Raw genomic sequence first — 22,402 nt, 5'->3', positions numbered from 1 at the left:
CTAAGATTCTTGCCAGAAGAATATAATTGTTATTTTATTATTCACACTATTGTACTATTGAAAATAGTCAAGTTATATACCTTGCAATTGAAAACATGCTATTTGGCCTATATAAGAGCCTGTTTCAGCTGAAGCCGAAGCTTATAATAGTTCTAGACAGCGACAACAGCAGTCGTCCTCCCTTAGCAGCAGCACTAGCAGTGCAGTGGATACCAGCGATGGCGGAATGCGGCCACAGCTGTGGCGTAGCAATGGATAGCGCACTAGTTGCAGCGGATTCCAGCAACGATAGCAGCTGGACCAGCTGATGCAGGGACAGTGGATACCAATGGCAGCGTATAGCGGATAGCGAACTAGTTGCAGCGGATCTCAGCATCGATAGCGGCTGATGCAGTGATACACTTTAGTCATGCAGTCTGTGCGATAGTGGGCACTAGTAAATGCATTCAATGAAAAGTTGACTCTTTTTGACAACACGTGAGCCGTCTAGTTTTGAGTGTTGAACCAGCATTTCACTGTTTATTTTATCACAAGGAATACTTTATTCGCACTGTCAGTGATAACGCAAATATGTAATCGGCATCTTATCCGATACTAAATTGAACAACAAATTGTCCTTTTCAGGATGAAATAAAAACCTGATGATTAAAGCGTTAATATTTTCTCTTGAGTTAATTTACATTTTTAAATTTGTAAAAGTTGTAAATTTTACTTTATTTCCGTGTCTCAGAACGTACTGAATTATCTTTTCCTTCAGTCATGAACACGACATCCGATAAAATTTCATCTCAAAATTTAAAAATTGTCAAGCCCCAATCATGACAAGCAAATTACATTACAAATTGAAAATGGTCAATCCTTGTTGAAGCGTAAAATTCGATTGATCTGATTAGTCAACGTTTATTTACTAGAAAAAATGACTGACACGCAAGCAGCCAGGTTATCTTTCTTGTAAAAGTATTCTACTTCAACCTTGCGGTCGTGGCTTTGCACACAACCCTCCTGTTATGTTTTTACGCGGATTTCGGAATTTACGCGGATTTCGGAGTATACGCGGTTTCTTTTTACGCGGCACGTATCCCCCGCGTAAAAAGCGATTTTAGTGTACTCAGAAAAGAATGTGATAGAAGAATTCTGAGTAGAAGAGTTTTTAAACGATAACGCTATTTTTTTTTAACAGATCCAGTGATTACAAAACAACTCTTTTAAGCATCCCTTCTTCATCCAGGATCAATCATTTTCCACACAGATGGTTCTAAAAGAAACAATCGAGTGGGAGTAGGATTAACTAGCCCAGAATTAGACCTGTCAATTCCGATGGCCAACTGTCTTCCAAGCTGAAGTCCAAGCAATACTAGATTGTTCTGAAAAATACCTACGCAAGAAAAACAGACACTCAAACATTTGCATTATGTCCGACAGTCAGGCAGCGTTAAAGGCTTTGAAGTCTGTGACATGCACATAAAAACTTGTTTGGGAGTGTGTTCAATCACTGTAAACACTGGGTTATAATAATCAAGTAGATTTATATTGGGTTCCTGGTCACTGTGCAATAGATAGAAACGAAAGAGCCGATGAACTGGCAAGACTTGGATCGGGTAATCAGTTCATAGGACCAGAACCCCTCTGTGGTCTATCCGCTCGTTCCCTTAGAATGGAACTGAAAGCATGGGGAACTCTGAAGGTAGAATTCAATTGGACAAACATTCATACGAAGTCTTCGAAGAAGCTTCATACCAGACTGGACTAATGCTATTGGTCAGATTGTAACGACCACTTTTAAAAGTGATATAACTGGGGGAATATGTCACAAAATCTAAAATTTGGTCGCAGTGACGAGAATACTCAACACGGAAAAAGCATCGCTTTGCACCTAACGCTGATTGATTTGAAAATAATTGCTTATTACTCTTTTACTAGTTAAATTTTCAGAACACCTTTCAAATTGTCTCAAGCGGCTTTACCGTAATTGAAATCGAAATCGCTTCCTGATCTTTGTTTTAATTGAACACAGACGTCACAGCTAACTATTGAGCCATACAGTGACTTGTTCAGCATCGTAACTGGAGACTAGCTCGGAGATCGACTGTGGATACACTCTTCTCAAAAACTAGCTGCTAGAATAAGATTTTCCTGATGTTCTCAACAACCAAAGCATTTGAAAAGTATAAACCAAACCGGAACTCGAATAGCATGCAAGCATATGAAGCGCATGTTACTAAGTATGTGAGTAAAAAATAATTCTCCGGTACCTCTCACAGCACATGTACGGTAAATATTGGTTTTGAAAGCTCGTTTTGTTGAACGAAATTTGCACGTAGGTACCTACGTGAATTGCTGACGATGGTAAAATCGGTCAAATCGGCATGGGGCTTGGAAAGGACGGTATGCGAGGAAAAGTAAATATGTAAACGGATGTGGTTTTGCCGTTTGAATCAAAAACATGAATGCGATTCGGGCAGACGTTTGTATTTGCAAATATTGCGAATGCAATATTTCAGACAGAAGAATTCGAAAGTTTTCAAGACGTTTTGAAATATAAAATATAGGTGTAATTTTTTTCTAAAAACATCATAGAACAAATAGTAATACTACGACACACTATAAACTGAACTGTCGTTCAAATTAGTTTAATTTTTTCAATCTTCATATAGTTTTTTGCCTATTTTTTCCAAATTGAACTTATTGCCGTATATTTATTTGTATTGATATTAAAGTGATCAGAAATAAAATGATTTCTCTGCTAATTGTTTTTACATATAAAATCATTCCCTACCATGAACTGATTCTAAACATTCAGTTTCGAGGACGTTCGAATCCTAGCACATTTATGGCTCAGTTATATTTGCGCCAGATCTCATCTGTGCTTGTCTATGATAATTTGATTTAATTAATTTTAATTGATTTATGTTCACCTTCCTCCGCAATTCCCTTCTACGTAAGGGACAGGCGTAATCCCATCGTTTTATTCAGCCTTCGTTTTTCACGAAGTTGAAGCGTGTGCATTATGAATGATGTTTTACTACGGCTGCTGCTCCGAAGCACTGATGTCATTCGTCAAAAAGCAGCAGAGAGGTCGACATTTAAATGACATTTTTGACGAGAGCGCGCATTCATTTATGCGCGCCCATGAAGCACGTACGTGCATACTGTCTCGGACGACTCGGGACCAAATATTCCTAGGTGCGTTGAACGTTCGGCCATCAATTGATGATAAATGAACACGCGTTCCTATCCCGAGAACTACTCGTACGGCCACGCACGCATGCCGATACGAGCGCAAAATGTCAACTCGAGTGACGGATGTTTGTTAATCAGGAGTGCCTCTGTTGGAGAGACGTTGGATGTTTCAGTCTAATGCGTAGGCGTACTTTGGCAACGATTACGGCTCTGGCGTAAGAGTCCACAGCAATGAACGGGGTTTTCACTGCTTACGTTGGTTGATTACACAGAATCAGGATATAGTTTTTATTGGTACATGTTAATCATTTTCCAGCTAAATCTACATTTTTTGATCAATGACTTCACGATAAGGTTTTATTGAGAGTATTTACTTCTATGCAATGAAGTTCAATTAGGAATCTTTCATGACCAATTACCAATCAGTGTCAATCAGTTCTCTAGTTGGCACTTCTGAAAAAATCGAATCATATGGCAACGTTTAAACCCTGAATATAAAAGTGATTTCAATCGCCCACTTTTTTGGGAAATTGTTAACAAAATAACAGGAGAAACGCAGGAAAAATTAAAAGCAAATAGCAACCACATTCTCGCACCCATCGTTCAATTTTGTTGCAGATAAACGAGGGAAAAAATAACGTTCCAAATGTTTGTCCGCTTAATTCCCTCCTTCCGCATTCCTGGATCGTATCTTCCTTTGGGGCTCTGTTTACACATTTTAATATTTATTTTCCGTTTGTTGCTGCACATCCACGTCTATCCATGTACCACGATGACTTCAACTTCCTTCAACCCGCTGAAACTTGGTGGTAAAAATCCTATATTTATGGCCGGATCATGCAGCTTTTTATTGTTCGCCGTCGTTATTTATTTGAACTTTTCTCGACTTGACTTAAAAGCCAACAACTGAATAAAGATATAGAAACTAACACCAACATAAACTCACTACTAGCTTGTTATGCGGAATAATATGTATAGTCAATAGCTCTAGACTGTCATTAAGAATGCACTGAATTGAACCGAGCTGCATATTCAGTAAAAAAGCTTCATGCATAAGTCAAATTGTGAACACCAAAGGTTGGATGTGGATCAAAGAGTCCCCGAATTGAAAAAAAAATCATTCGGATATTACACCAATCAGTCGAAATACTTCATCAGACATTCAAATCAGTGGTCAGTAACTGTTAGTGGACTTTTAACCAAATGCTAATTTTCTTTTCGATTAGACCACCGCTATACTTCGATTTCAACAGCGGCTGCAGCCATACTTGAAAAAATCGATAAACAGAAAACTAGCCAAGCGCAGATGTGTTTGCTCATGAACTTTTATTTACCTTGTACGCGGGACCGGTCCACCAACTGACAGGATCGACAATTTATCCTAATGAATACACAACATGTAAAGCATGATTTATGAATCAGATTAATTATCGCCGTGTAAATAACACTTTTTTGCCCCGCTGCTCCCCTTCATGCACAAGCTGTTGTCGTAACTCGTAACAGGTCAGTAAGATGCTGTTACTTAAGTTTGCCATGTTTCTCATTCGTTATTGGCTTTCGGCGTTTTTCTCAAAGCATCTTTTGCAACGAAGCTGAATGCTGAATAATCCTTTGCTTTATGGTGAACACTTTTCTTTATTTGGCAAGAGTCAACGGTTTTTACTTCACTCCTTCCAAGTTTCGATATGTATGCAAATATAACTCTCGCTAGATTCATCAGGTTACCTATTCTTGAATCTCTTTGTTATGAAATTCGTAAAATTTTGAAACCTGTCTTTAAAAATAAAATAATGAAACTTATTGCGAATGCTATTACCAAACGAGCGATAGACCTTTGACAGTTACCGTTTATGTAAGTGGGGATGTTTCACTCTTTATTATATTATCTTCATAATTAAATGCAGAACCGTTTTGAGTCTATCAGTTTATCAATATTCTTACCTACCAATCAGACGAGAGCCGTGGTGACTCGTGCTGTATGAGGCAGATATCGGCATGTTGCTCGGTTTTGGGCTGTGTTTCGCCAGTTCCCCAGGCGTCTTATCACCCGCAAGTCTCCTTCGATCTTGTCGAGCCATCGTTCACAGGGTTGTCGTCCGGAATCATTACTTAGCTCGTGGTTCGCCGACGCCATTATCCGTCGTCCGTCTGTACTCCACCGTAGATAGTCCGCAGCACCTTCCGTTCGAAAATGACAAGGTCCTCCGCGAGAAGCGTTGTTATCTCGATTCCGTAGAGGACTGATCTTATCACGAATTGTACGCATCAACTTCATGAGTCGTCGCACTCGACTCGGTCGAAGTGTCTTCCGAAGTGAAAATTAGGCATGATTTTCAGCTTGGATGCGTCTCTGGATCTCTTTGCTATTGTCGGCGGTACACAAACTCTTCGACCACCTCAGGCTCATCGCAGTCTACAGAGACTTGAGTTGTGAGGCTGATGTTGTTCTCTTTGGAGCCTCTCGCTCTCATGTATTTCATTTACGACGCATTTATTCGCAGCCTGATTCGTGCGGCTTCGGCCTCCAGTCGGGCGTAAGTTTCCTCCGCCGTCGCAAAGTTACGTGTCATGATGTCAAAGTCATCCGCGAAGCCCAAAAGCTGAACAGACCTTGTGAAAATCGTGCCCCTCGTGTAGATTCCAGCCCTTTGGATAACACCTTCAAGGACGATGTTGAACAGCAAACAGGAAAGTCCATCACCATGTCTTAACCCTCTGCGCGATACAAAGGGGCTCGAGAGTATCCCTGAAACACGCACGTCGCACATCACTCTCGCCATGGTGGTCTTGATTAGTCAAGTCAGTTTATACAGAAATCCTGCATGATCTGCCATAGCTGTTCTCGATCGACTGTATCATAGGCCGCCGTGAGGTCGATGAAAATGTGATGTGATGTGTGGGCACGTTGTACTCGTGACATTTCTGTAAGTATTGTCGGATCGAGAAAATCATCTTTCGTGGTGGCACGGGCTTTCATTAAACTCGCTTGATACTGGCCCACGAACATCCTGGTTAAAGCTGCTAGACGACGGAACAGAATCTGTGAGAGTATTTCGTAGGCGGCATTGATAAGCGAGATATCGCGGCAGTTGCGGTAGTCCCAGCTTGTCGCCCTTCTTGTAGATGGGGCAGAGGACTCCCTCCATCCATTCGTCTGGTAGTTTTTCCTCCTTCCAAATCCTGGAAATGACCCGTTACAGCTTTCTAGCTAGCGCCCCTCTACCATGTTTAAAGACCTCGCTCGGCAATCCATCTTTGCCTACTTCTTTGTTGTTATTCAGCTCCCCGATCTCACAAAGAACTTCATGCACATCGGGGGCTGGTACTCGGTCATCTGCTGCTAGTACTCCTGGGACAGTCCCTGATCCGCCTTTGTTTACTGTATCGCCATTCAGGTGTCCATCGAAGTATTCCTTCCACCTGTCGACTACCTCCATGGCGTCCGGTTGCCTAATCTCGCGACGGAGAAAAGCGTCCCCTTCCGTGTCAGCATACGATCAAGCTCCCACCGGTTCATCGATCTTCCCTTGGTTACTCGTATCCCAGTCGGTACCGCGTGGAGGTAGAGATAGGAGTTGCTGGGCATTCTGCTTTGGGCCCCAGTGGGGTCCATTTTGAAGCAACTAGTACGTGCTAGTACGCACTGCCCAGCCGTTTACCAACGGTTATCAATTTTCAAACCATTTTATTCAGAAAACCATGACTAGAATTCCTCTCTTTGTGCAAATCAGTATCTACATCTTGTTTTAACAAAATACTCAAGTATGGCCGTTTGGTGAATTTCGAACCTTTTATTGTAAATAGCACTCAAAAGTAATTATTTTCGTTTGTTTGTATGAGCAGTTTACGTATTAATAAATTAGCGACTAGCGATTAGCGAATGGTCCGCCAACATGGTTTTGCATTTAGCGTTTAGCGACTATCGAGCTTTTTTAATTTCCAGCTAGCGGATTAGCCATTAGCGTCGCTAAATTTTCGGTTTGCCCACCACTGGCAACAGGAAAATATCATGACGACTGAGTAGTAGATGTTTTCTCTATTTTGGTAAAAATGGCATAAACGTCAACATTTTGCCTACCAATTATAAATTCATCACGGCGTCAATATTCCAACTCAAACGTTTACAACACTTATCTTATTCATTGAAAGTGCATATTGTACTCAACGTTTGTGAGTTCTCAATTTTTCCATCTGAAAGGATATTTATTCGAGAATAAGTCTATTGACAATTATGGGACGTTTACTCTATTTTATTTGTTTCAGGGCAAACCAACCAAAAGCGCTGGTACCAGGATCAAAATGTGGTAAATGGAAAATGTATGGAGTTTGACAGCCATACGAGCCTTTTGATCTTGATAGTGGCACTCAAAACCCATTCAGTAGCTTACGAAAATGGTTCTGTTTAGTTACCCTTTTAACAGCATAGCCCCCTACTGAAGTAAGACGCAGTTTTTCGTAAAAAAGCCTGAGTTATCAAAAAAGTGCGAATAGATTTTTTTAAACTAGTAGCGTTGGTTCAAATAGGAATTGAAAAGTGCTATTCGAATCTGAACAACTGAGACAGAAATGTGTTGATTTCTTCCTTCGTTTTGATAATAGAAATGGGAGTGGTTTGTAATGCCAATTAAAATTTCAGCTTAACACGGCTGAAACTGAGACGCATATTCAATTTATGCTAAAATATAAAACTGCCATTAAACGTATATCAGTCACATCTGAACCTTTTATCGGATTTCCTTTTAGAGTGATTGTAGACACATATATTTAGTGTCTCTACTACATAATATTTTATATATTGCTATGATTTTTAAATATTAACGTTATAAACGCCCGATGGCCCGATTTACCTCTTCGTTGCCCCGTTAAACTTTGAAATATACGAGAAATAATCTTCACCGGAAAGCACTAGGTCCTTGAACAGATTAAACCAGATCCACCACTTATAATTGTTACGGCACCAATTCAAGTGATCACAAGCACATGCAGTATTATAAACATATAATCTAGCTTTTCATAATTACAGTTTAAATATATGTTATTTCGGCGAAAGCGTTTTAGTTTAAATACTTTTACGTGCGATTCAATTAAAAGCTATCGTTAATTTCCACTCACCATTAAACATGAGCGTTCTAATATAAGACATCGAACGCTGATAGGTTTTTTTTTCATATCACTATATGTACTAGCAAATATAAATTGAATATTTCGTGACGGCCAGGGTGGCGTAAACAAAATCAGCGGTGCTTTGAAAACGTGCGCAATGTGGCGGCACACAGGTCTAGTTGAATGCAACGCAAAGCACACAACCGCCTTAGTGAATTCCGCATAAATTCAGAAATGCCGAGACTATCTTGTCTGTCGTTTTGCCTTTCTCTTCAATACAGGCCCACAGTACAGAGAAGATGAATAGCCTCCACCAACAAAGCGGGGCGGAGGAAATCGGTACGCAGGGGTCAGGAGGAACTTATTTATTTTTCAAATATAATATTTGAACAAGTTCGCTCTTTTCTAAAGAGTATCCAAAGTGCAAAAAGGAAAAATAAAGAAATGAAAAGGAACGCAAAGCTCGGCAAAAGTGCTCGGATGAATGGTTTCTTTCAAGATCTCAAGATCTGTGCCGTTGCTGTTTCTGAGACAGACAGCCAGCTATCGGAGCAAGCGAGAGCCATCATCGGCGTCTGAAGAAAACGAAGAACGTTCAACATCTTTTGAATTAATTATCATTTTATTTATCTTTCGTCTAAGAGAGGTTGGAAGATTTTTGCGAGAATTTAATTTAATTTCAGCGATTAAGAGTGCTTCGTCAGACGAGCAGCAACAAACTAAACCAGCACCGGCATTGGCGTCTGAAAACAGGCTGAAATCGGTTACCTCTCCACTTCAGGAAGCACCGGGGAATGTTTTTGAAGACTAGAGAAGCATTCTTCACGTTTTTGGGCTGCTTCGCCGACCCTCAAGTTCATTTGGCGCGTTATAAGTGGCGTAGTCTACGTTGGGGACCATCACAGCAGATAGATGATAGCTACTCAATTGGGAAATTAGGAATCTCCAGCTGTGGCCAGAAAACTGCGCTATTTGTGTAGATTGAGGCAAAATAGGTCATATTCAATATTGCGGCGCAATTGGCAGCAGTGCAATTCCATCAAAAATCAGGCAACCAATTAAAATCGACCAGTTTTTGTCTGGCTGAAACTTTGCGCAAATGTTTCTATGGACTACAAATGTGATTTTGTGCTATTAATTCAATGACTAACAATGATAGTGATAGCAAATATTTTTATTAGCAGAAAAATATCATTTTTATCTCAAAAAATCATATTTTGAAAATCTTTTTTTGCCTTACTCCTAGAAAGGTATAGCAATCACTGAAAAAACCAAAGGTATAAAAGTACTCCAAAGGGTCGAATCTCGTATATCAATCGACTTAGCTCGACGAGCTGAGCATTTTCTGTACGTGTGTGTGTATGTGTGTGAGTGTAACGCTCTCCCAATCTCACTCACTTTTCTCAGAGATCGCTGAACCGATTTCAATGAAATTAATTGCAAATGAAAGGTCTAGTTGTCCATAAGACCCAATTGAACTCTATTGCAATCGGATTTCTAGTTAAGAGGTTATGTATCAAAATGTAAAAATCACTAAACATCAATATCTCAGAAACTACACAACCGATTTGAACAAAACTAATTTCAAATGAACGGGCCACCTAAAAAACCCTTAACTTTTGAATTTTATGTAGATTGAACTTGTGGTTCAGGAGTTATGGAAAGAAACGTGTTCTGGAGACTATTTAATCTCAGTCATGTTTCTCAGAGATGGCTGGACCGATTTTCATAAAATCAGTGTCATATGAATGGTCTTGTTGCTCCATAAGACCCTATTGATTTTTTTGCAAACGGATTATTACTTTGACTGTTATGTTTAAAAATGTGAAATCCAGCTATGAAAAGAAACATATTCCAAAGGCTACATAAACTCACTCGCTTTTCTCAGAGGTGGTTGAACCGATTTCCCCAAAATTTGTATCAAATGAAAGGTCTAGCTGCCTCATAACACCCTTTTGAGTTTTACTGTAATCGGACTGTAACTTCGTCTGTAATGTATCGAAATGTGAAAATCACGAAACTTCATTATCTCATAAACTACACAACACAACAATTTGAAAAATATAGATATCAGATGAACCGTTATGTATTAAATTGTGAAAACAACGAAAGTCTATTATCTCAAGTATTACACGACTTATTTAAACATAACTAGGGTGGTTGAGCCAGTTATGGCAAGTGCACCAGTTATGGTTATATCGCATAAGCGCAATGGTACCAGTTATGGCCCTACTCCATGTAAACTCCATAGGCCATAACCGGTTCATGCCATAACTGGTACATTTTTGCCTTTCTCCAAGAAAGGTATAGCAAGGTATAGCAATCACTTGCAAAACCGAAAGTATAAAAGTGCTCCATAAGGTCGAATGGCATATATCACTCGACTCAGCTCGACGAGCTGGGCATTTTCTGTATGTGTGTATGTGTGTGTGTGTGTGTGTGTGTGTGTATGTGTTCGTGTGTGTATGTGCAGATTTTTATTTTCACTCACTTTTCTCAGAGATGGCTGGACCGATTTTCAAGAAATCAGTGTCAAATGGAAGGTCTAGTTGCCCCATAAGACCCTATTGATTTGTTTTGCAATCGGACCATTACTTTCCCTACTATGTTTAAAAATGTGAAATCCAGCTATGTAAAGTAACATATTCCGAAGACTACATAAACTCACTCACTTTTCTCCGAAATGGTTGACCCGATTTCCACAAAATTAGTGTCAAATGAAAAGTCTAGCTGCCTCATAATACCCTTTTGAATTTTACTGTAATCGAACTGTAACTGCGTCTGTATTATACAGAAATGGGAAAATCACGAAATTTCATTATCTCAGAAACTACAGAACCGATTTGATCAATATTATTATCAGATGAGCGGGCTAGTTAAGAGTTAACTGATGAATTATGATTAAACACGTGGTTTCGAAGTTTGGCTGCCCTATACGTTCCCATTTTATTTGATTATGATCGAACTTAAGCAACCGTTTTGTATTAAATTGTTGATAAACCAACCGAAGTCTATTATCTTATAGATTACACGACTTATTTAAACATTACTAGTGTCATACGAATGAGTCATCTCTCAAACTTACAAGTAACAAACTTCATAACAATTTGATATGTGGCTCAAAAGTTATGGAAAGAAAAGAAATTTGAAGACTATTTAAAACTATACATGCTTTGATCAATATGTGTGGCCTCAACATAATTCAAATATGGTATCGTACTATTTGAACGTTCCCGGTATCGCTCGTGATTAAATTGTTCGAAATTAAGAGCCATTTCTTTTATTTCGCTATTTCTTAAGCACTAACATTACGTCAAATTTCATATTTTATACTTCAATTACAGCATCAATATTTTAGAACCCATAAGAGTGAATATACATTTATTGGATTGAAGCGTTCATGTAAATCTATTTTCACAAATAAAAATTTGAATGAGAAAGGCTGGGTCTAACCGCTAGGTGGAATAATTTAGGTTTTTCTTTAAACTACAGAAACTTAGTTGAACATTCATGGTTGTCTGATTGTTTCTCTATCCTTTATAATCCATGAATAAGGAAAATAGTTCAAATTTTCTAAAAATAAAAGCCGCGACGATTTGTCCAATGGATACAGTGTCTTTGTCAAAGCTGTAGATAATATTTTTTACACCAAAAAAAACACAGTAAGATAAAAATCAACAATTTTTAGGATCGCAAAATATGTTTTCAAATGTATTTTTCAAAGACAAAATAATTAACTACATCTTTACCAAAGACATCACATCGGTGCAACAAACAATTTTGGCCTCAAAATAATTCTTTTCATAACTACCATTTTTACATGGTACCTACATTTACCTACAATATTTTTATTGCTCAAAAGTTAATGTTTTTTTCTGATTTTTTGTTCGAAATCCCGCTATGTTATACCTATTTATGTTTATGTATTGTTTGTTCGTTGAGAGGTCGACTGTAGAGATATTTTAAATCACTGTGATTACGGCTTAGCAGTCTTGAAATATATTATGTATTGTTTTATTCATGCATTAAATGTTTTGTGTAAAGCATTTCTTTATTATCGTCGGAATTGTTTTTAACATTTTTTTTATCCAGCAACAAACTATTTTTTTTCAAATTTATTAAAAATTTGCGAAAAATTGGAGTTTATTTAAAAGTTAATGTCTTTTCACAAAGATCCTCAAATTCACGTGGTGTTTATTATATACTGATTGCAGAATTTACATGATTTTTCATTTGGGTTTTGATATTTACGAGGTTATTTGTTATGCAGATTTTTCAGAAATTATTAGTTTCTACCCACACTGTGTTTTTATTGATTTGTTTTATTTTTCTTCTCAAATTTCACTTATTCATAATATCGAAAATAATTCCGAAATCAAATTTTCAGATATTTACTACCGTTCTCTAAACTTTCACTTTTGACGTAGAATTACGTCCTACAGCAACATGAAAAGTGGGAACAAACTCCAAAACCGAAAACATCGAGAGCGTCACGAAACTGGGCACTCTTAAACGTCAGACAGTTTCAAACCGGTTTCCTTCATTCTTATAGCATTCGCTTGAAAAATCATCTATGCACACGCCCAAATGTAGATAGGGTAAGAAACGGCTTAAGCAGTAGCGCCTATTTTAATCAGTCGCAGAAAACAGGCCTCAAACTCCTGCTTTTTGATCAATATCGCCAATTTCAATTATGGAAACGAGAACTTTGATTGTCTAGCTGTCTTACGATTATAAAACATACCGTTAGTCACAAAGAAATCTGTGAACAAACAGCATTTGAAACAGATCGACCTATATTGCAGCCATTCAGGAGCCACTTCGGGTGCTGCAAAAAACGCCGGCTAAATAGATGGAAACTGCTTAAAATAGGTTCGGGGTGATTGGAATAGTGTCCCTCGATTGGTAACTTTAATTGATTATTGTTAACAAACAAGTTCTGATAGAGACTACGATAAAGAACAAATTGATATACTACTGAATTTCACCCAACACATTTCGAGTATTTCGTCTGAATACACAGGCGGTTCCTAAAGCTGCTTGAAATATGTTCCCTACCCTAATTGTAAATTGATTATTCGAAAATCTATCGAAAATTGACAGGCCTTGTTGAAACGCCGACCTCTGATTGGGCGCTTAATGCTTGCTTTACCTAACACAGCGCACTTTCAGGATTATACCTTGTTAACCGATAATAAACTATTTGGACTATATAAGAGTCTGCTTTTGCTCAAATCAATCAGTTCACTAGGCCTCTAGCACGGTCCTAACTAAGCAGCCGCGGGTAGCAGCAGTAGCAGCAGTGGTAGCAATCCGTTCCGAAAGGATTATTTACGGGGAACTGAATCGACCAGCAGCAAGCTGAGCTGCTACAACCAGGGCCGGATTTGAGGAGAGGGGGAGGGCAAAGGGTGCAAATTCCCCGGACCTTTCGACACAAGGGCCCCCCTAGTCCTGGGTCAGACGTGTAAAGACAGAGTGGAGACCTTTTTGCCTTGCTCCTAGAAAGTTATAGCAATCACCGTAAAAACTAAAGGTATGAAAGTGCTCAAAAGGGCCTAATGTCGTTTATCACGTTTATCAGATTCAGTTTGACGAGCTGAACATTTTCTGTATGTGTGTATGTGTGTGTAACGCTTTCCCAATCTCACTCGATTTTCTCAGAGGTGGCTGAACCGATTTCAATGAAATTAGTTGCAAATGAAAAGTCTAGTTGCCCCATAAGAATTTTATTGTATTTGGATTGCTAGTTTAGAGGTTATGTATAAAAATGTAGAAATTATGAAACATCAATTTCTCAGAAACTACTCAACCGATTTGAACAAAATTAATTTCGAATGAACGGGCTACCTGAAAAACCCTTAACTCTTGAATGTTATGAAGATTGAAGTGTGGTTCAAAAATTATGGAAAGAAACGTGTTCTGGAGACTATTTAATCTCACTCATGTTTGTCAGAGATGGCTGGACCGATTTCCACAAAATCAGTGTCATATATGTTGCCCAACACAGCCTATAATCGCATACCAGTCCTATATGGTTTTTCACCAGTTTTGAGTTAAATAACAGATTCCCTCTTTTTCTTGCTTTACTATCGTTTGAAAACACAAAAAAGCAGTTTATATTCCAAAAAGTCAGAGAAAAACATGACGTCAAATTGTCCCATCTCGAAAATAATCGCAAATCAGTTTCATTTAACGTTTTTCTTAAGTATAACCATAGTTTCTCTTCAACCTATATAAAAAACATTTGGTGTTGTTTTCAACGCTATTTATTATTCATTTAATCAAAAATGCAATAAAAATTCATTTGCATGGTAGCTCATTCCAGAAAGGCTTTTTGGTTTCGTCTATAAGAGGAATTATAACCTTGCTTCTTTACGCGAAATGTCAATTCCTTGTGGATGAACTGCTCGTTTCATATTATCATTCAAATTGAAACTATCTGGATAACTGTTTGTTTGAGTTGTTTAGCTGTAAACAGCATGCAACTATTTCCATTGCCGTCGTCTTTTGTCAAGTCGCTACTGTAACAAAATTGGTAGCATCCCTTTTTTATTACGACTTTACGAATTTGGTCAATGTACGGGCGCGGCTTAATTTTATTTAGCATGTATTGCGAAATGCTGAAGACGTTAGTAAAAGAATGGTCCGGTAGCATATCTAGAACATCAACCTTTGATTTTGCTCTTTCAACGACGGCCTTAAAGTCAGGGTAGGTAATGGGTGCTCCGCATTCCTCCTTCCACTGCAGCGTGGAAGCTGTCTGCGGACATAAACGTGTTCCCGGGCTCAAAGTACTTGAGAACCACTTTCTTCAACTGAACAGTCGCAGAATTGATCAGAACGATCAAATGCAGAAATAGGTTCCAATTTTTGTTCTGTGAAGTGCAGTTATCGAGCCATAACACTAATCTTTCCATGCCACTGAACCTTTCGACGACCCGGTGAAAGGTCTCGTTGAAAGCGATTAATCTTTGTGCGAAAACCACAGTTTTAAGGCCATCCAATCTGGGCAATTGCACAACCTGTGATATATTGTAACGAGATATTATTCACTATTTAAGCTAAGAATAAGCATGTGAACAAAAATACCTTTTGGAGATCGACTGTCAGAACAACATTTCCAGGTATCATATCATCTCTGTCTTCCCGATATGCTTTTGGTGCTTTACTAGGGATATGTTCATGTCCTTTAGAACACGGCAATAAAACGCATAGGAGACATTTAAATCATGCTTTTTGCATAACTTTCTCACTAAAATCCGCCGGAAGGTATAGCCTGTTTGGTGCATGAGCACGTCGATAATGAGAAATCGTAGGGTTATATTTTTGAATTTCTGCTTGGACGGAGTCACGTTTCTGGGTGCTGCACACATATTTTCCTCGTTTCGGTGGTCTAGACGTGTCATCTAGTTCAAGATAGGTGTTTTCGTCGTTAGCCATTCGGTAAACAATATTCCTAGGAGTAATACAAAGCTGAATGCAGGCTATGTATGAATTTCATGAAGTTTATAAAACTCACCCGCAGTGATCATCGTATCCAATCGTGTTCATGAAAAACTTTCGACACACTCGAATAAACTCATTCCTGGCAGTACTTCGAATGTGGTAATTATAGGAATGCATTTTGTTTGGGTCGTTTGGAGAGGTGTACAGCCGGATTCGTTTGTTTACTGGTATACGCACAACCCGTTCTTGAACGTAGCTTCGTTGGCCGGCGACGTCAAGCTCCCAAAACTACCGATGTACAGCTAATCGGTCGTCCTTAGCTACAAGGTTACTGCAGCCTTATCTACAGTGACAATCAATCAATTTAATCGTGTGGGCGTTTCGGCGTTTGCTCGCGGATTCGAGTTGTTGAATTTGTTTTTTCGTCTTCTTCCTCTGAACGCGTTTCAAGTTTGATCCTCCGCTAGATTCCACACCATCACTGCCTCCATCGCCGAAGGAAGTTTCATCCCAATCGTACCATTTTCCAGCACCACCTTCTAACTCAACATCTTTTTCTGAACTTATACTTTCTTCGTCACTGTCGTAGAACTTTTTTATCAAGTCCATTTTTAGATTACACGGGCGTAACACGAAATGTTCAACAACACACCACATTCATCGGTTTTGTGACAGAACACGTACGCGCACGGCGATTGTGGAAATACACGACTACTGTGACTGATATGCAATTGTTTTGCTACTCGATGGCCTGAATAATCGCACATCAGTCTCTTTCTTATTTTTCATAGTAATTTTTAACGGAAAAGGCAATTCTTTAATGAAGAAGTTATGATTAAGGTCTATTTCATTACATTATGTCGAAAAAATAAGAATAACCCACCCCAAACAAGTGAAATGCCCAAAACAAGAGAATTATCTTCAAGCGCTGTTTTCTCAACTCGATGATTTTCCAGATGGGACTGATATGCGATTATAGGCAGTATAAAACCCTTTTGTTTTTTTTTTTTGCAAATGAATTATTACTTTGCCTGTTATGTTTTAAAATGTGAAATCCAGCTATGAAAAGAAACATATTCACTTTTATCAGAGATGGTTGAATCGATTTCCACAAATTTAGTGTCATATGAAAGGTCTAGCTGCCTCATAATACCCTATTGAATTTTGCTGTAATCGGACTGTAACTTCGTCTGTAATGTATCGAAATGTGAAATACACGAAACTTCATTATCTTAGAAACTACAAAACCGATTTGAACAATATTGATATCAGATGAACGGGCTAGTTAAGGGTTAACTGATGAGGTATGATTGAACACGTGGTTTCAAAGTTTGGCTGCCCTATACGTTCCATTTTCATTTGATTTTAATCGAACTTAAGCAACCGTTATGTATTAAATTGTTAAAACAACGAATGTCTATTATCTCAAGTATTATACGACTTATTTGAACATAACTAGTGTCATAAGATGTGGTCCCCGTGGCTCTGTGGTTAGCGATGTCGGTCAGCTAGCTCTCCCACACGGTTGTGATATCGGGTTCGATTCCCCAAGGCTAGCGTGCGATATTGTTTGTTAGTGTCATAAGAACGGGTCAACTCCCACTTCATAACAATTTCATATGTGGTTCAAAAGTGATGGAAGGAAAAGAAATGCAAAGACTACTTGAAACTATGCCTGCTTTGATCAACATATGTGGCCTCAACATGATTTAAATGTGGTATCGTACTATTTGAACGTTCCCGGTATTGCTCGTGATTAAATTGTTCGAAATTAAGAGTCATTTCTTTTATTTCGCTATTTCTTAAGCAACTTTAACTTCAATTACAACATCAATATTTTAGAATCCAAAAAGTGCATATAGCTTTATTGGATTTAAGCGTTCATGTAAATCTATACTCCTATACAAATAAAATAAATATTTCAACCATTTTTCCTGCAATCAGCGTGAAATGAACGGAATGATGCACAGCTACCAAAAATCGATTCTAGACACCAATTTTAATCCATGATGAAATCTTTAGGTTTCTGGAAAACAGCTGAAATGGCCAAATATCACCTATGGTTTGTTCCAGTTAGTATTTGGCCGTTTCCTTTTATTTACTGCAGCGCCTCTAGTTATCGTTCCGAAAAACTAATGACAGCGTCTTGATCTGGAAGGTTTGTTTGCTTAGTGGTGGTGGTCAAGAGGAATGATCGCCAAGGCTCTCAAACTACCGAAATCGACTGTAAGTACCGTGCTCGAACGTTACCGGAACACTTTGACGGTGGATCGCGCTAAAAAACCAAACGAAGAAGTGGAACATTGGACCAAAACCGACGAGCGAAGGTTATCAGGGCAGACCGGAATAATACTGGGGTCTTCCTCTGTGATTTGGCGAAAAAGTTCATTGCAGCACCTAGTACAGTTCGAATCTGTATGCGTGAAGGATTACGGTCGTATCATGCTAGCAAACAACTCAACAGGACGCTGAAACAGAATAGAAAGCCATACGAGCAAATCCTGACAAAGTACAACGGCTGTATTTTGATGGACGATGAAACATATGTCAAAATGGACTTTGGACTAATCACAGGTCGAAAATTTTACCTCGCTAACCGTAAGGAAAATACTTTAGGTAGGTTCATATTTGTTTTCGCAGATAAATTCTCCCGCAAGTTGACGATTTGGCAAGCCATCTGTAGCTGTGGAAAGAAGACAAAAGTCTTCATCACTGGAGCAACCATGGATGGAGAGTTTTGCCGTTTATCCAGCCCCAAGAAGGCCCTGTGACATCTTCCTCCTGTGCGGGATGAAATGTCGCCATGCAGGCATGTCCCCAATTTTGTGAAAACTAAAACCAAAGTAAAGCCTTGGTACTACATTCCGATTCGGAACTCGACCTTCTGTTTATTATACACAGTCTTCGCAGCCAACTGGTTAGTGTACAGGACAATTGCGGGACTAGCGCTACGATCCTACTGACACTAACAGTCTTTCTCGAGCCGAGACTCGAACCTACAACGACTGGTTTATTAGACCAGCATCGTACCTCGAGACCAACTGAGAGAGAAAACTATAACCAACCGTTTATTTAATCCTCTAGTACCCAAGGGGCCTTCCACATACCACGTGGACAGCTTTGGGGGGGGGGGCGGCTTTGGCTAATGTCCACGGTCCATACAATTTTTTTAGAATTTATATGGACAGTTGTCCATGGAGAGGGAGGAGGGGGGTCAAAATCGTTAAAAATCTGTCCACGTGGTATGTGGATGGCCCCCAAGTTAATTTTCAGACGGACTTCAAAAAAACTATGAATCTCTATAATTATTTTTTCAGTATTGGTTGAAGCTTTTTAGACGTGTAACTGAAGATTGTCCAAAGGCGGCACTAGGCACTAGAGGGTTAAGGATGACTACTTTCAATTGAAGTACGAGTTTTCCACATCAGAGTACTACGGTAATTCGTCCCCTTAATGCTAGAACTAGATAACTCGAAAATTGACGTTTCGAGAAAAACGAGTTTGAAAATTTGACCTATTCTGGTGATGACGATTCAAATGCAATTATTAAAGGTTCAGATTTTATGAAACGCATCCATATCGTTTCAGGCCCGTTATGGGAAACGAAAAAATCAACAAAAAACCGAGTTATTTAGTTTTATCACAAAATACGCTTGTTTTTAGTTGAGATGTCTAGTTTTTTAATTGATGAATAACTTTTTTTCTTGTAATCGGTTTTCAACGAGTTTTGGATATGTTATAGAGCTCGACGCGATAAATATTATGGCATACTTAACTCAAAATCGACAAATTTCGAGTTATCTAGTTCTAGCATTAAGGGGACGAATAGTGAGTGTACTGTCAAGAAATAGAGTGCTATTTACTCCTAGGAACCGTATGTGTCCTATCATAAAAAACAGCCTCCGTGATTGGTTTGCTGTAACTTTACAAAACGAACAACATGTCACAAAATTGGCATAGTCGATAGTCGATAGTGGCATAGTCTGAAATTCTGGTCCGATCTAGTTAGCTGCTTCTACGCTCGGGATGTATTGGAATGGTACAAGCGGAATAATATAGATGTTATCGAAAAAAGGATCAATCCACCAAACTACCCACAGTTTCGTCGCATCGAAAGATATTGAGCAATAGTCAAGCGTTAAAAGTAGAAGTGTGGCAAATCATCTGATATGGCGAAGTGGTGGAAAAAATTGCCGATACGGTTGATGTTGCTACTGTGCAGAAATTGATGGGAGGTATTCTACGAAATGTTCGAGAATTCATCAATACAGCAGACAAATGATTTTACTTGTACTTTTTCCTTGAAGTTAAATAAAAACTCTACAAAACTTATTTTTACTAATTTCCTCATGGATAAATCGGAAATTGCATGGCCAAATTCTTAATGAAACAAACCCTAATATCGGTAATTACGGAACCAGAATGACACTGAGAGGCCAGAAATTGACCCACATGCCATTTTGAAGTCTCAATTTACGACTTTCGTCTTCTGAAAAAAGCCAAAAGTAGCCAAATACCACCCTATATGAATATTTCCGTATCGTAATGATGCTGTTGCTGGAAAACTACTGAAAATGACTAAATACCACCGAATACGATTATTATCAGAATTGAAGAGATATATGTAAGGCAAAGACGTTCTCATTTAGATGAAACCAATCGTCTCAAATGATTTGTCTTGCGAGTTTGAACGTATCTCATACCCGATTCGTTATGTATTCGCTGACTATAAACAAATCACGAGGTCAATCTTTAGATTTGGAGATGTATATGGAATCAATTACGAATGTTTAAAATTATACAAAAAAAAGGTGGAACGAAGTATGCTGGGTCAGCTAGTATATAATAAAAACCTTTTCACAGAAAAAAACACAAAATTCATATAAAGGATAGAGAAACCATGGGAAACAAAAATAAAATAAACTCTTGTTAGTACAGTGCATTTTCGATTTTACCAACAGTCCTTTTTTTCACTACTCGTCAAATTCACGCTCGATTTTCTCACGCTTTTTTTTGTTTTTATCTTTTTTTCTCAAAAAAAAGTTCTATACCAAGAATAATGTTCTTTCAGCTTTAGAAACATAATTTTCACTTGTGCCTTGTCTCTTCAAGGTCTGTTAAAAGCTTAAATAGTTCTACAGTATGGTGCTCATAGAACGTTGATTATTGATTTAACTTATAAAATCTAGTTGATTTGCATTTTCACATAAACAAGCATTAGACTCTTCTAACAATGTTGTAGAATGAGCAGTACAAATTATTTTTATATTGCATGTATAATTGTCTTGAGAAAGTTTGCGAAAATATTATGAACTAATTTTTTTGGTTATTAGTTTGTATCTTGAGCTTAGATTCTATCGTTTACTCAAAATATCATTAATTTCAAATGAATGTAACACAAAAAATCCAATTTTAATCATTTAGCTAAATTCACGGTTTCGACAAATTCACGGTGATTTCTTTTTGACCGTGATAAAATCGAAAAAACACTGGAGTTACAAGCGTCTTAAAATATTTTAATGACATCAATGTGATTTTTGTTTATTATGTTTCAATAAACTAACCATAAATTATATGTCTCGAGGTTTTTATGGCATAATGATAATAGTGCTCAGCGTAGCACTTTGGTTTGTTAATTTTTGCGTTTTAAAATTATATACTTCGTAAATCGTTTTCGCTATCTGCGCTCTATTTTTATTTTTTTTATTGTCTCCTGATAATGTTGAATAAAATTTAGTAAGGCAGCGCATGATATCGTGTGACGTACACGTGCTTTATGATTTTCCGAGCATTCTTCACGTACTGAGCTTCGTACAATATAGCGAACAGACAGAAGTTGGTAGGGTCCTTCCTCTAAACCTGCCTTTTTCTTAAAAAAAAAAAAACAGAAACAACACTTCGCTGGAACACAAATTCAGACGATGGCAGTGTCTGCGAAGACCGTGACAGACAACACGAACACGAACCTTTAGTTTACCGAGAAAATGTCTAAATTACAGAAGCATCGAGTTTTCGAGCAACATCGCTAATTAAATTTCAAAACAAACGTTGGTCGAGCTTTTTTTTTATTCTTGTACTGCATCGCTTAACATTCCCTGCTGGCAAGGCGTTTTGCTAGCTCAGAGGTCTGTCAATGTTTGCTTTATTTTATTTTTGTCTCCTCTGAAACATACCTAGCAGCGCTCTTACTTTGAACCGCAACTTGCAACACATAGCACAGCGTTTCTGAAATGGTTTACATAGAAATGTTATACTGAGAAAGTATCATACGGTCGATTCTCAACACAGCATTTGAGTAAAGTTTTCTTATGTATTCAAGAATTTTTATTGCCATCTATGGCTTCACCCAACGGCAACCCACCAGTGACACTGATATGCAACATTCGATATTGAATGGCAAAGGAAAAATAACAAAAAAGATCTCTCAAATGAACCATCGCTTGGACTCGGTGATACGAAAGAAACTGGGTCCAATTCTTAAAACATACCCAAGTTGGAATGCACTCTGGCTGTTATCGATTCAGTTGGTGCTGGCTAGAGACGATAGCAACCGGCTTTCTGCCTCTCTTATTTTGTCAGCGTTTTATATGCAAATATTAAATTATTATCCAGAGAGTATTTGAAATAAAATCAAACAGAAAATTCAATTTCAAGTTTTCGAGATACTGAC

The 22,402-nt window shown here is 38.3% G+C and overlaps 1 long non-coding RNA gene across 1 annotated transcript; it reads right to left on the bottom strand.

Annotated features, from left to right (window-relative positions):
• Window positions 1-14,833: 14,833 nt before the first annotated feature.
• Window positions 14,834-16,395, bottom strand: LOC129718793 (uncharacterized). Its single transcript, XR_008727046.1, has 3 exons — window positions 15,806-16,395; window positions 15,376-15,742; window positions 14,834-15,308 (listed from the first exon to the last, which is right to left on the bottom strand). It is a non-coding gene; the product is annotated as an uncharacterized LOC129718793 (long non-coding RNA).
• Window positions 16,396-22,402: the final 6,007 nt, after the last annotated feature.

The sequence above is a fragment of the Wyeomyia smithii genome, chromosome 1, assembly GCF_029784165.1.
Source record: "Wyeomyia smithii strain HCP4-BCI-WySm-NY-G18 chromosome 1, ASM2978416v1, whole genome shotgun sequence".
Taxonomy (NCBI): Eukaryota; Metazoa; Arthropoda; class Insecta; order Diptera; family Culicidae; genus Wyeomyia; species Wyeomyia smithii.
The sequence above is the reverse complement of the archived record's forward strand: the minus strand, read 5'-3'. Positions and strand labels throughout refer to the sequence as shown.